Raw genomic sequence first — 12,177 nt, 5'->3', positions numbered from 1 at the left:
CCACCATATAAGATATTCTATAGATATTTTTCTGATAGTCGATTTATTTTCGATAGTCGAGTTTGTGTTTCTATACTAAATAATTGAAACATTACCAAACCATGGAGTCAGTTGTGGCTACACATCATTGCATGGTTTATACAGTAAGTCATGGACATTACAATTTTGTTCATGAATATTTTCGCCAGAGATAATTTCCGGCTACACTTTTCAAGCCAATTCACAAATAACATGACTCAGTTAACTTATGTCTAGTTGATTTTACTTCTTTTGTTTAATTTCTACTTTATAAGATCTAACGGCAGATCGCAGCCTCGTCTTCATCTGCCTGTCGTCGAAGATCTTTCTGCAAAGCTAACTAGTTCAGGTTATGACCTGTTGGCCAGCACTTCTGTATCTCTGCTTGCCTGTACAGCCTTACCATAGTGTTAAAGGAACTCTCTCTACTTGTTTATTTGGAACACCTCCGTTTGTTTATGGCTCTCAAGCTGTGGTGGGCCCAGCTATTTCAGATCTTTAGGTGTTTGCTGTGACTTTGCTGTCTGCTGCAAGTGGCAGTGTCTGGGCTTAGTTACTACTGCAGAAAAGTCACTCCCTGAACATTACAGTACACACTGTAATTGGTACAGTTATAAAACAAAGAATAAGGTTGAGAATGAAACTGAATATCGAGACCTTTATTTCTATCTGACATGTTCAGTATACAGTATAACAGCAGTATCATAATAACGAAGCAGAAATAAATCATGGTCGTCAGAATTAATGTAGATAGATTGATGCAATGGGTGAAAAAAGAGGCTCCTCTAACAGACTCCAAGACAAAGTCACCACCATACTTTTAGGTGTTAATAATTTATCTAAAAAAATATATGACCCAGTGAATAAGAAATACCACAAGAAAGAACAGGTCATTTAAACAGTATACAACTTTAATTGTAATTAAAAATGTAAAAAATATAAATAATCATACAACACTTTTTACGTGGATGTGCTAAGCTCTTGTCATAATGTAAACACTAGGGTTTCTCTCTAGTGTGAATTATCCGGTGGCTTTTAAGAATGGACAAACGAGAGAAGTGTTGTCCACAATGCTCACATCCATAGGGTTTCTCTCCAGTGTGAATTCTCTTGTGTTTTTTAAGGCTGTCCATTAGAGAGAAGTGTTGTCCACACTGATCACATACATAGGGTTTCTCTCCAGTGTGGATTTTCTGGTGTGTTTTAAGGTTGGACATTTCAGAGAAGTGTCGTCCACACTGATCACATCCATAGGGTTTTTCTCCAGTGTGAATTCTCTGGTGTTTTTTAAGGCTGGACATTAGAGAGAAGTGTTGTCCACACTGATCACATCCATAGGGTTTCTCTCCAGTGTGAATTCTCTGGTGTGTTTTAAGGTGGGGCAATTGAGAGAAGTGTTGCCCACACTGATCACATCCATAGGGTTTCTCCCCAGTATGAATTCTCTTGTGTGTTTTAAGGCTGAACATTGTAGAGAAGTGTTGTCCACACTGATCACATCCATAGGGTTTCTCCCCAGTATGAATTCTCTTGTGTGTTTTAAGGCTGAACATTGTAGAGAAGTGTTGTCCACACTGATCACATCCATAGGGTTTCTCTCCAGTGTGAATTCTCTGGTGTCTTTTAAGGCTGGACATTTTAGGGAAGTGTTGTCCACACTGATCACAGCAATTGTGTTTTTTCTTTGTCAAGCTTCTTTGTTCATTCACCTCTGGTAGGTCAGGGCAGTCAGACTGATGATGCGACACTGGATTGGAAACAAATAGAAAATAAAGATTGTTGATAAGTAGACAACAAAAGTAATTGTTGTGCAACAAATCCCTGTCATGTATCTAACTATTTAAACAATGGACTTAACCTTAGCATGACTAAAATATAGGGATTCAGTTATTACTTAATCCTTAAATAATACTACAAATATTTGGTAGTTGCTGTGATGCAAAACACAAATGATCTACAGCAAAGCTACTGATAATAAGCCAACAATAAAATGACTATTGAGGTAATAAGAACAGCACAGTGAAAAGGGAGGTTGAGTAACATACCAAGGTCTTTGGGTTCCTCCTGTTCAGCAGAAATGTCCCTGATGGGTTCGAGAGAGTTCATCTTCACCTGAAGTCTGCAGTCCACAGTCAGATGTGATCAGAAATGATCCTGGAGGAGTTGTGGAGAAATGACACAGACCAAGTCTTCTTATACCAGAGAGCCACTAACTGCTTTGGATGATTGACTAAGAGAACAATAGAAACCATCTCTCCACCAATCACAGTCTAACATACTGTCCTCCACCCTCCCCACAGATTATACTCACTCAATGGATCCAAAGTGGTCACACAATAAATAAATAAAAGGTGTTACACGCCCCAGGGGTGTGGCTTAGTAAACATATATATGTTGTAACTGATCTGCCAGGTTAACCTGAATAAACAGGGAGACAGAGTCAGTTTCAGTGTTGTTCGTTTCTCTCTTCCTTGTCATCTGATTTAACAATTATGCAGGTTCAATTACCATTTGCTTTTCTTTCTTTGTTTTAAAGAGTTTCACTTACTGTATGAACATTCACATTTTCACACAATATCAATAAACCCATCTTTTCTTATACATATTCATCAACATCACAATACATATTTTCCATTCATATTCCCATACGTTTACTTTTCTTAGCATCAAAATACTGTAATATACTGTTTGGCTTTTACCAATGTGTTGTTTAGAATTATTCTGTTTTAACTGTCATGTCTCCATGCACTTATTTATATAACCATGAATTATCTGTATCATGAAATCACATTCTCATCAAATTAAATTGCTTCTGTTCTTAAAACAGGTTAACAGCACTGTACTGACATGCTACATACTAGGCTACAAGATACATTTCAAGGCATACTGGAGAGGATTATTAAATATATAATACCGAAAATAAACATGTCTCAAAGTACACAGTAGAAACACATTTAACATTACAACAGGAGCTTTTACCACCAAGGGAGCAACACAAATACTGTCAGTGAAAACAACTAAAATGCCACGTTTGTGAGCAGCAGTAATGGCTGCCATGAATCTGACTGCTTAGGTCTAGATTCAACTACACATCAAATTACTACAGAATCACGTCATTTCTGGCATAAAACCAACACAAGCTTTGTTTTATAGTACAAAGTGCTCATAGTAAACATGTTTTATGTCCTAATACTATATTTACCTGAATAAACAGGGAAAAACGGGAGACAGAGTCAGTTTCAGTGTTGTTCGTTTCTCTCTTCCTCATCTGAAGAAAGACGTCACCTGACCTCCTATCTAACCTGACTCACAAGAACGCCTTTGCCACCTGGTGGCGGAATGTGGAATAGGTCCATTCCTACAACAGCTCATTCCCAAGACACAATAAGGCTGTTCAAAGTACAAAAACACTTATATAATAAAAACAAAAATGTGACTACACTTTTGGGTACGTTATTTATTTTGTTTCATTATTCTGCTTTATAATAACAGGCCTCTGTTATTGTATGTTTGTTTAGGTATTTGTGTGTGTGTGTGTGTGTGTGTGTGTGTGTGTGTGTGTGTGTGTGTGTGTGTGTGTGTGTGTGTGTGTGTGTGTGTGTGTGTGTGTGTGTGTGCGTGCGCGATTGTCTGCTTTTGGGGATGAAATATTCCCATGAGGTATAGTAAAATCTGTCCAAATTAACCTTGTTAAGAAAGATATTCAGGAGTCATTTTCACAGCTAAGAAATGTCTTAGGGGTACGGTTACAATTAGTGAAAGATTCTAGGTTGGAGCCTGGCCTAGGATTATAGTAGTGAGGGTTAGGGTTCAGGGTTTGGGTTAGGTTAGGTTTTCTCTAGGTTGTCCTTAGACGAGCCCTCCATAGGCGCTTCAAGTCATCCTGGTTCTCCATACATCTGGCTAGCTCGTTAGTGCTTTGCGTTCCTGCGTTTTTCTTGAGTAGCATGTATGTTAATGTGGGACATCCTCATGACCGGTGTCCGTGTGTTGGTTGGTTCCTACAGCACTAATTTCATGGCTGCCAGCTCTTGTTTTTAGATCCGGATAAAATGGCCAAAACTCTATCCAGCAATGTTGCTTTCACCTAACAAAAGCAACAAATAATATGTGTTGAGTAAAAATGTCCTTTCAAGAAATATTACATTTCTCTTTTTTTAGGAAGAAGTCCAGTCCAATTCTTTGGGATTGTGAATGTGAACCTGTGTGGCCTGGCTGTTTGGGGACTGGGAAGTCCACTTTTTATGTTACACCTAGAGACCACTAGCCTGGGTTGCATCACACATCATGGCAGCACTAATGAAATCTGTATAATATTATATGTGAGGAATAGCGAGCTATGATTAATATTGTGAACCACTTTTTATATATGCACCATTTACCACTTTCTGCGTTTTCACAGTGTCTCTCTTTCTCTCTCTCTCTCTCCGTTCAGACAGGGACATGTCGATCTGTTACAGCATCACAGGCAGACCAGCCACCAGAGGTGTTCAGAATCGACCCCCTTGCTGGCAAGGTGTTTGTCACCAAACCTCTGGATCAAGAGCAGTGCTCGTTGTACCATATGATGTGAGTTATGTCTATACGTCTTTCTGCCTCACTCTGTCGCTCTAAAGGCTCTAATCCAAACTGGAATGTCAATGTTGCAAATGTACAAAACTCACTTGTAAAACCCCAACCACTGAAGGAGTGTTCTAGCCTGGTAAACAATCTCGGTCGCCTGAATTCACATTATCACGCGTCTTTTGCAGCCCAATCGCTTTTTGCACGAACCAAAAATTGAAAGAGCCAATCAGCGTCTGTCAATCACAGGGCCCTGAGCACAGATGCTGATCGGCTGGCTCTTCCACTTTTTGGTTTATGAAAAACACACATGATATTGTGAATTCAGAAGATGGCATACCCATGTCCTGTTCCGGTTCAGTGTCCCATAGCTTTGTTTGATTGGCTCTGCACAGGAATGAAACATGTGTTTTCCCTATTCACCCAGAAACTCAGATTCATGATATATATATATATACAGGCAGACAGATACAGATATCTCCATATATACAGTATATGTAAGTATGCAAGTATACAAGTACAGTATGGGCACAAAAGACAGACTGTTAAAGCGGGTGTTATGGGTATTGCATACGTTGATACGTTCCCAAATTGCATCGTTCCCAAGTAGGCCGGTGGCCGACAGGCACAGGTCTTACATTACTAATTACTAGTTTTAATTTAGGCTTTCAAGTGATGGATCTACTTTCAAATGATCTGCTTCTACAGTTCATAATTGCATTGCTATTAAGAAGTCATGGATGGGCCCAGGCCGTAGCGTAACGGTCTGGGCACCGGACTGGTGATCCAGTCGCGGTGTGCCGCGGGTTCGACTCCCGGACCCGACACAGCCTTTACCGCATGTCATCCCCCCATCTCTCTCCCGTTTCCTGTCAGCCTACTATCTGTCCCTTAAAAAAAAATCAATAAAAGGCGTAAGCCGCAAAAAAAAATATCAAAAAAAAAAAAAAGAAGTCATGGATGTTTGAATTTTAGATAGGGGGTAAGTAACTTCCTGGCTACACAGTTATGGTGTGATGTGATGTGATGTGATGTGATGTGCAGATATTGGGTGAAGGACAGTCAGACAATGCACAGGGAGAAAAGTAAAGTAAATTAACCTTAGAGACCTGAATTGCAGTGAGGTGGAGGGTGAGGCAGTGGAGAAGAGGATGGCATAGGATAGCAGGCAGAGAGGCGCAAATTGGAAAGTAACTTCAACCTGTCTGAGGAGAGGAAGACAATTGAAAATGCTCCTTATTATATTTCCTGCCACAAGGAAACATGCCTCGTTTATGGCTGAAGGCTATTTCAGTTATCTAGCTGTCATGGTCGAGGCGGTGCCCAGGTTGTGGTCCTCTCATGAGACACATAAGACACCTTCCACATACTGTAGGCCTACATGTTTTCACTTTCCTTTTTCATCCCAATCTAATGCTATGGGGTTATAATAATTGGTAATAAGGTATACTACTTCCGGAGAGAATAAAGTTAATGTCTTTGTAATCTTTATTACATCATTGCTCTTGGTTATACAAAAAAACATGTTTATTGAATTGAAACATTTCCTCTTTAAGAAGAAAGAAAAGTATTTCAGCTCCACAAACAAAGTTGGGCAGGTGCTAAGCAAAGATATAACATAACATAACATGAATAACATGAAAACTAGTGCTGCAGTGGACAAACTCTGTGTCATATCCTCATAGAAGGCCTTGCTATGTTTCACCAGGCGTCAGTCAACCCCCCATCACCCTTGGCCCTCACTCTCTCACTCAATTGCTGCCTTGCTCTCTCCCACAATGTTAAGTTACACTTATTTCCTGTTAATAACCTGGGTAAAATGTGCACAACTGTGCACAAATGTGCACAACTTTATTGTGAAGGGACGGCAGGATGAGGAGAGGTGTTGTTGCTGCGTAGTTGAGAGTAATGGCTGTGCGTGTTATTGAACAGTCACAACTATTTATATCAATAAACCTGTATCAACAGAATAATTATAGGTATATTTGATATTGAAACTGGCCTCCAGATTCCTAAGGCCGCCCCTGCATATCCTATAATCTGGGCAGGGCAGGGAACAGATGGCAAAACGGCAGGTTTCAACACACTGTCAAAGAGAAAAAAGTCAAAATCATCATACCAATGATACTTTATCTAGTATAGTAGTATAGTATATAATAATAATGGATTACATAGCTGTGTGTGTGTGTCCGTGTCCATGCTGTGGACATGAATGGGAACCAGGTGGAGAACCCCATAGACCTCTACATCTATGTCATTGACATGAACGACAACAGACCAGAGTTCAAGAACCAGGTCTACAACGGATCTGTGGAAGAAGGCTCCAAGCCAGGTAGTCACAGGATGAATGGATGATGGTGTCACGGGGCAGGCCATGCCCTTAGACAATATCAAGGACCTTGCAAACAGACCACACAGATAAGTCAACTTGATCAATTGACAAAGAGCTGGACTGGAAGTAACGGTTTTATATATATTGTACAAATTACATTTTTACTAATTAACACTGGTTGAAAGAGTTTAAAATGTTTATTTGTATTTATTGACACTGAAGTTGCATTGGTATGTCTGTCACCTGTCTCCCCTCTGCAGTGCTGGCATTCCTCTCTAGATTGGAGGGTGCCAAGTACTGTAGAGGAGGAGGGGTGTTTGTTTCTGTCTGTATTCTGTTTGGTCTTATTTATGTTAGGTTCTCTAAATGCATTGGAACTGTGAAATAGTTGAGTGTTTGTATATCTAGTATTCCTTTAATATATATAGTAATGTGGAATAATTACTCATAGGCTTAGTTAGCCGTGTAGCGAGTTGATTAATGACCACTTACTTAATTAGAGGATGGTTTGCCCCACCTGTTTAAGAGCAGGATTGCTGCAGGTCGAGTGGGTTCAGTCTCACTTGAGGCTAGGTAAGAGACAACAGGGGAGAACTGCCAGCCAGGGAAAAGCCTGTACCAGTTCCTGCTTGTCTCTTAATTGTATATAGTTTTTCAAGTTTGTTTTGTTTTATTGGAACGTTGTTTTGGGCAGTATTATTTATTTTTGTACTTTGTCGCTGACTCGCACTGCACATTCGCACTGCTACTTTCAAGGTAAAACAAAAGCCTAAAAAGTACTTGTGGACCTGTCTACTCAACGGCCAGCAATATCACAGATGGCTAAATAATGAATCAACAAAACATTAAAGGAAGGAATTAAGTTTAAGAAAGGCTGTTTCAGGTCAGCTAATAGTATATAAGGTTGTGTTAAAGGGGTTCGGGGCTACAAGGCAGAGTTGGAGGATCTTGTCCTCAATGTCCTGTGCTGGATGTTCATTTATCCAGCTATTAGTGTTCATAAAGAAGAGAGGGATGTGGGGAGGGAAAGGAGATTGAGTTTTAAATGTACCACAGTGCAGCACCACTGACTTATTTTATATCTAACCTCATAGTGCTCTCTCTCATTTTTACTTTCTTTCAATACAATATAATACAATATAAACTTTCATTTGATAATAAAAGTGGTCTCAGATCAATCTGAAACCTGGCCCAAATTTGATGGCACGTTGTGCCAAAATGAACTTGTTATTTGATTCAGTGAATGGATGATCTCTGGTTTCTGTTCATTAAATCCAAGCAATTAAAAATAAATAACAAAAATCTGTAGAGTTTTGAAATAATGGAACTTTTGATTAGCTGTTGTGAAGATTGTATCCAAGGTTTTGAAATATGAACTGAACTAAAATTTATATTGAGAAGATTGTGAAAAACTGTAGAGTCATTAACCCGACATAATCCCATCAGGCACAGCGCAGGACGGCTGTACAAAGGGTCCACTTTAAACCCCCAAAGAGTGCAGTTTAATGAAATTACCCAGGCGATGTGTCTATCTTTAGGAAAAGAGATGGATAGGAGATTCATAGTGTTTCAACTTGGAATCAAACCAAATGTGCAGCTCCTCTCTTTTCTCGATCCGCCACTTCATATCCGACATCCCTGTTGTCCCAGAGAGTCCATTAGATAACTCCCTTTGGCCGAGTCGTTGACAAATGTTGCTTTGAAATGTAATGAAGTTTGAAATGGGCACCGCGGTTATCCTTGGACAGAGGCTGTCACTGGCATGATAACACTATCTCTGGCAATTAGACTGGCCTCCAAACCAGTGGGCGGAGAGAGACTGAGACAGACATAGTATTTATGTATAACAGAGAGATTTGAGTTACTGCAAAAAGAAACGGATCAAGTTTTTTTTAGTTTTTTTTATCTGTGTAGGCTACTTATGATAGTCTTAGTCAGTTGCAATAATACAATAATAAACACACGTTTTACACAATAAAGGAATCGACAATAGCATTCATTTCAATTAAACGCTAGTCTGTAAAAATGTGCTTTCAGAAGTGATTTAAAACCTGACACTGTTGCTTCTCCAATATCTTCGTCGTTCCAGTGTTCGAAGACACACAAAGATATCATCACATTAGCCTGCTTGTACAGTATAGCCATTTTGACAGATGGCTTCTTCGTCCATATGTGATGCACATGTCTGTGGTCGATGCTGATGACAACACCACGGCCAATGGCATGGTGCGCTACCGGATTCTGTCCCAGACGCCACACAGCCCTATCCCCAACATGTTCACCATGCAGAGACATCGTGACTGAGGCGGCAGGTCTCGATCGTGAGGTCAGTGCTCCTACTTCTGTTCTCGTCTGTGGTCTATATAACCAATAGAACACTTGAGGTTGTGTGTTGTTGTAAATAACATCATATCAAAGCTGAGATGTTTTTTGCTAATCGATGCTCAAGTCCGACTTTAAGTTTAACTCTATTTTATCTGAAGGGAAACTTGTTTTGCACTATGACTTGCAACATAAAAACTAAATAAAATCACTTCACAGTAAAGGTTGTGCATACTCAGCAGCATTACATGAATGACCATCCCAAACCCGACGACGTTTGCTCTCCATTTCCTGTCAGTCTACTGCATATCTATCAATAAAGGTAAAAGAAAACTTTAAATGGAATTAGATAATAGGAATAAATCAATCTTATTTAATATGAATTCAATATCTGGTGCACTGGCAGCAAAATTACAGATATTTGTACAGATTATTGTGCAGGAACAGCCAAACCGAATGCATTGTTTATTCTTTAGAGATGTGATGCTCGGTGGCCATTTGTCAAACACAGCTCAACCTTTTTCTTAATTAAATTGCCTCCCTCTGTGATCACCTTGTTTATAGAGCTGTATAAGTTATGACAAGATCCAAATGTGTTTATTCTCATATGACATGGTCCACACGGATGTGCCAACAACGACTCTGTAAGGAAATCTCTCTGACAGATCATCTCCCTAAACTGTCTCCACTGACAGACCTATTAACAACACATTGTGTGTGTGTGTGTGTGTGTGTGTGTGTGTGTGTGTGTGTGTGTGTGTGTGTGTGTGTGTGTGTGTGTGTGTGTGTGTGTGTGTGTGTGTGTGTGTGTGTGTGTGTGTGTGTGTGTGTGTGTGTGTGTGTGCGTGCGTGCGTGAAAACGATAGAGAGGGACGATAAGAAAAAAAATCCCGTAACACTTAACACTCAATACAACACACAATACAAAAGCAATATAATCATATCTACACCATGGGGCAAACTCCTGCGGTGCTGGAATTGAAGTTCCTATTAACACGTATGTCCATTGCCGTTGGGCCTGCGCTTGTCGGCACTGTCCTTGACTTCATCCACATCCCTGTCTCTCCCTCGGTCTCCTAACATACTGTGGTACTTTTGCTGCTGAAGGACCGCGAGGCTCCTTGCTGGACTTGTGACAGCTTCGACGATGGCAGTCCTCCAGAGGAAGGTGTAGGATGTTGTGGTGTTAATTGTCACCGCAGAAGAGCTCTATATATAACTCCCTTGTTTAATTAGTGAGAGAGAGCAATGTGCATATATGCACTGATGGGACAGACGGCCAGACACATGAAAAAGTGTGTGTGTGTGTGTGTGTGTGTGTGTGTGTGTGTGTGTGTGTGTGTGTGTGGGTGTGTGTGTGTGTGTGTGTGTGTGTGTGTGTGTGTGTGTGTGTGTGTGTGTGTGTGTCATTGTCTATACTTGCTGAGTGGGGGTGTTAATGAGGGTGCACATGCATGTGGGGCTGGAGTCGTGCGTCTTGGTGAGACGGAGCCGAGAGGAGGGCTGTCTGGTTCTCCTGATGTGGAGTCACGGTCTAATTGGGATATTTACTCAGTAATTAGCAGGTGAGAGAGATGCTGGGAGTGTAATTGAGAATCCTAGTGACGTGATGCATTATCCCGAAAGGCAGCTTCTGAGCCTTGTCCTTCTTGCTGCCCATTAACCACACTCGTGGACAGAGATAGAGAGGGAGAGAGGGAGAGATGGAGGGGGGAGGGGAAGGGGGGCACAAATCCAGTATCAGAGCAGCAAACAGCACTTGAGTGCAGTGGAATTTCAGCGGCCCCACCAAAGTGATGCTGTGTTGTCCCCAAAGATGAAGCCGCATTTGTCATTGTCCAATATGAACACATTTCCCGCCAGGAATAATAAAGAATGATTACTATAATACCAGGACAGTGCCCACTTGGGGGGGGGGGGGGGGGGGGCACTGCCTGGGGAGGCACTTGGGGGACACAAAACAAAACTTAGGCATGCACAGCTTGCAGCAGAAGACAACAAAGGTCAGCCATATGCTTGCCTAAACAGGTGGGTTATGAGGCGAGTTTGGAAAATGGTGATGGAGTCCGTTTCTAATATCAGAGGGGAGCCAGTGGAGTTGGTGTAAAACAGGGGTGATGTGACTGATGACAGGGGTTCTGGTGACGATACGGGCAGCAGCGTTCTGGACTAGTTGGAGTTTATGGAGGAGTTTGTGGGGGAGACCAAAAAGAAGGGAATTACAGTATTCCAGGCGGGAGGTGACAAGAGAGTGTCTATAGAATCCGGCTTTATCTGGCTATGGTCTATCTAACGTGCAAATAATGCATACATGTAGTATGATGATCTGAATAAGCATCCAGGGAGTGTGCACGCACGCACGCTAGCACGCACGCACGCACGCACGCGCACAGCCGCCTTGGAAAATAGGGCAGGCTCTGATAGGCATGAAATATTAATCATCAACATTAAAGACAAATCCCTGAAACTTTCTATTTGTGGGACACTTGTAGATGTATAGGGTTTACTGTAAACAGTAGATATTTGCATAATGGCCCTGAATTCTCAACAAAATGTTTTTATGTTACCCCACTGTTAAACTGGATGATTTATGGGGTGAAAAGTGCTCAGCTCCTCACAGCTCCAAGTCGTCCACTAAAGTTAATTCATCATCAATATCCATGATAGTATTAACTTGTTTCTGTGGCGATGATGGAAATGCACTTAAACACATTGAAATACAGTTAGATAATACTAATCTATTACTGGTCACTGCGTTAAAGATGGAGTGCCGTGTTTTTTGTACTTTTTCTGTTTTGTATGCGTCTATGGAGTTAACATTACTCTAATAGACCCCCAGGTGTGGTTAGAATATTGACATATGTCTTCCCTGTGTATTTTTTGGTTTCTCAAAAGGCCCAATCGAGGCCCAGGTCAAAAGGCCCAATCGAAATGACAGTGAT

At 41.0% G+C, this 12,177-nt stretch overlaps 1 pseudogene across 1 annotated transcript in view; it reads left to right on the top strand.

The window, feature by feature from the left end:
• Positions 1-12,177, top strand: part of LOC310862120 (cadherin-4-like) — a 45,514-nt pseudogene that overhangs the window by 5,777 nt on the left and 27,560 nt on the right. The window contains exons 2-4 of the transcript in view: positions 4,454-4,582; positions 6,757-6,913; positions 9,078-9,267. The product of the transcript in view is annotated as a cadherin-4-like (transcript). The remainder of the gene's footprint in view (positions 1-4,453; positions 4,583-6,756; positions 6,914-9,077; positions 9,268-12,177) is intronic.

This window comes from Protomyctophum parallelum (assembly GCF_964188405.1).
Source record: "Protomyctophum parallelum genome assembly, chromosome: 7".
Classification (NCBI taxonomy): domain Eukaryota; kingdom Metazoa; phylum Chordata; class Actinopteri; order Myctophiformes; family Myctophidae; genus Protomyctophum; species Protomyctophum parallelum.
This window is presented reverse-complemented; position numbering and strand designations above follow the sequence as displayed.